The following is a 3842-nucleotide window of genomic DNA, read 5'->3' as shown; positions in this document are numbered from 1 at the left end:
AAACCAATTTGAAATTAAGCCAGCATTGCTTAATATGTTGCAAAATAATGTAACATTTTATGGGTTGCCTAACGAAAATCCTAACACCCACTTGACAAATTTCCTAGAAATTTGTGACACTTTTATAATAAATGATGTGACTGCCGAAGCAATCAAACTTCGTCTTTTTCCTTTCACTTTGAAGGATAGAGCCAAAGAATGGTTAACTTCTATGCCAGGTGCAACATTTGAAACTTGGGACCAACTTGCCCAAGCATTTTTATCAAAATATTTTCCTTTAGCAAAAACCGCAAGAGTCATAAAGGAGTTAACATCTTTTTCTCAAAATGATAATGAAACTCTTTATGAGGCTTGGGAACGTTCTAAAGAACTTCAACGTTTATGCCCACACCACCAATTGCCCGATGCACTTTTAATGCAAACATTTTATAATGGATTAAATCCTACAACTAGAGGTTCATTAGATGCTATGTCGGGAGGGTTATTTATGAAGAAGACATCGGCCCAAGCAAGAGAACTTTTGGAGGAAATGGCAATCAACAGCAGTATGTGGCCCGCAGAACGTGGACATATACCAGTGGCGAAACCATCATCCTCAAACACATCATCAGTTAAAGGTATAGTGAATCTTGATCCAGTTGCGATGTTACAAGCCCAATTTTTTGCCTTATCGCATAAAATTGATAGGTTTATGGCACCGTGCGATGCTAATGGTAATCCAATCCAAACGAATGTGGATTATGAAGGTATGAGCGAGATCGAACAGGTAAATTTTGTCCAAGGGCAAAACCAAACTAATAATCCTTATTCTAATACCTATAATCCTGGATGGAGGAATCATCCTAACTTTAATTGGAGAGATAATAATAATAATGCAAATGCTAATCAAAATCGTACTAATAATTATCAAAATCAGTCAAGAGATACGATTAGCACTTTATCTTCTAAAATCGACAAATTCATAGATGCTATCGGTGGAAAAATAAGTAATCACGACGATGGTTTTAAACGGATCGAAAATAAATTCGATCAGCTTATTAAAAACCACTCATCTAGCATCCATAATTTGGAGGTTCAAATTGGTCAAATTGCTAAATCAATTCCATACCGAAAAGAGGGAAGTCTTCCCAGCCATACGGAGGAAAATCCGAAAGAGCATGTGAAGGCTATCACTCTTCGTTCAGGGAAAAATTACTTAGGTCCGGAAATGCCCGGAGATGCAACATTACCAGGAACTGATTTACCAAAATCCAAAGAAGATACATCAAACACAAAAAGTTCACCAATTGACTCAAGTAAAAAACTTTTGTACCCAAACCACCTTTTTCACACAAAATCCGAAATAAGGACTATGACAAACAACTTTTAACATTTCCGGATAAACTTAAAAATTTGCACATTAATTTAACGTTTATGGATGCAATTACGCAAAATCCTAACTATGGTAAGTTCTTAAAGGATTTAATTTCAAAGAAAATTAGTTGGGAAGGAATTTTGTCCATTTCGCTAACTGAGGACTGTAGTTCAATAGTGTCAAGCACTTTTTCCACTAAATTCAAAGATCCCGGATGTTTTACTATTCCATGTAAGTTGGGGGATATTGAATTCCCAAGTTGCCTTTGTGACTTAGGAGCAAGTATAAACTTAATGCCGTTGTCTATTTTTAATAAGTTAGGTTTAGAAGAAGATATCAAACGTACCAATATGGTTTTGCAATTAGCGGATCAAACCACTAAGAGACCATATGGTATAATTGAGGACGTTTTAGTTAAAGTTGACAAATTTATTTTTCCTACCGATTTCGTTATATTAGATTTTGCATATGACGTTAATTGTCCACTAATTTTTGGTAGACCATTTATGAACACGGGACATGCTCTAGTTGATGTTTCGGAAGGGAAAGTAGTTTTAAGGATAGGAGAAGATAAGATCGAGTTTGATATGAATAAAGCAATGAAATATCCTATGGAAGAATTCGCTTGTATGAAACTCGACTTAGTTGAAGAATGTGTCAATGACATTATTCAAAAAGAAGAAGTAATAGAACCTATAATGGGAGAATAATTAGAAGATAAGGACCCAGAGCCTTTGATTCGAGAAGATGGACCAGTTCCGCCTTCAATTGTAATACCCCCTAAATTAGAACTTAAAGAGTTACCAAACCATTTGAGGTACGCTTTCTTAGGCGAAGGCGATTCTCTACCTATAATTATCTCTAACAAGTTAACTAAAGTTCAAGAAGAAAAATTGAAAGAAGTTGTTAGAAATAGGATAGGAAGTATGGGATGGCAAATTTCAGACTTAAAAGGAATTAATCCTAGTATTGTAATGCACAGAATTCACTTAGAAGAAGATAAGCCACCTAAAACGGATATGCAAAGACGCTTAAATCTGAACATGAAAGAAGTAGTCAAAAATGAGATTACTAAACTTCTAGACAATGGAATCATTTATCCTATCTCGGATAGTGAATGGGTTAGTCCAATCCATTGTGTACCTAAAAAGGGAGGCATAACTGTTGTAAGGAATGACGAAGGTGAATTAATACCTACGCGAACCACCACCGGTTGGAGGGTTTGTATAGATTATAGGAACCTAAATAAAGCAACCAGGAAAGATCATTTTCCTCTACCCTTCATCGATCAAATGATCAAAAGGATAGCTGGTCATGCTTTTTATTGTTTTCTAGATGGTTATTCCGGATTCTTTCAAATTTATATTTACCCGGATGACCAAGATAAAACAACCTTCACATGTCCTTATAGAACCTTTGCATATAGGAGAATGCCCTTTGGTCTATGTAATGCACCAGCAACATTTCAACGTTGTATGACTGCAATTTTTAACGATTTCATTGAAGATATCATGGAAGTTTTTATGGATGATTTTTCAGTTTATGGAGATTCTTTCGATGCATGTTTAGGGAATTTAGATAAATTTTTGTCTAGATGTGAAGAGACGAATTTAGCTTTAAACTGGGAAAAATGTCATTTCATGGTTGACGAAGGAATTGTTTGTTGAAACACCTTTCCACATGATTTTGATTTGACAAAATTATTTAAGTGATGATAAAAATATTCTAACACATTAAATTTAAATGCTTTGATTTATTACACTAATGTGTTTGTTCAATGTTGAGTTTAATTGTTTATAAGACATTGAGATTAAAAAGCCCAAAGGCCCGTAAAGTGGAAGTCAAGCCCAAATCAACACATCAAGACCATTCGGCTCAAGGGTTCAAAACGAAGCCGTATCAAGTAAAAATTCCCACTTTTATTTCTTTACGCTTAGAAATCTTTGGCATTCATACTCTCTCTCTAAAAATTCCCAAACTTCCCAAAAACTTCTCTGAGAATATGACGAACGGTTCTCTAAATATCTCCGGTGCCGGTTTACCCAACAACCGCTCCGATGCAAACCCCAAATCTCCTACCCAGCGTGTCCACGCTAAGGTCACAACACCGAGCAAGAAAGCTCAAGCTGTCCAAGCCACCTCTTCGAAGGGAAACCAACAGCAAAAGGACAAGGGCAAGAAAGTTGTGGAACGCACCTACTCTCAGGTTTTCGAGAGTGTGAGGGGGTGGAAGATTGATCACTCACGATGGTTTTCAAGGGGATTCGTGGACGCCGAGCAACCTTTTTGTGAGTGGATCAAGAATAATGGTTAGACCGAGCTGTTCTCAGTTCGTGATGCTACTTACCCTGAGTTGGTAAAAGAATTCTACGCCAACCTAAAGATCGCCAATGATGACCGGAACTACCTAGCTTCTCATGTTCGAGGAAAGGAAATCTTCATCAACCCTGCATATCTTGCCTCACTGTTCAAACTGAAAAACGAAGGA

General features: G+C 36.6%; 1 non-coding gene across 1 annotated transcript; it reads right to left on the bottom strand.

The window, feature by feature from the left end:
* Nucleotides 1-292: 292 nt before the first annotated feature.
* Nucleotides 293-399, bottom strand: LOC136221206 (small nucleolar RNA R71). Its single transcript, XR_010684986.1, has one exon. It is a non-coding gene; the product is annotated as a small nucleolar RNA R71 (small nucleolar RNA).
* Nucleotides 400-3842: the final 3443 nt, after the last annotated feature.

Source organism: Euphorbia lathyris, chromosome 2 (assembly GCF_963576675.1).
Source record: "Euphorbia lathyris chromosome 2, ddEupLath1.1, whole genome shotgun sequence".
Classification (NCBI taxonomy): Eukaryota; Viridiplantae; Streptophyta; class Magnoliopsida; order Malpighiales; family Euphorbiaceae; genus Euphorbia; species Euphorbia lathyris.
The sequence above is the reverse complement of the archived record's forward strand: the minus strand, read 5'-3'. Positions and strand labels throughout refer to the sequence as shown.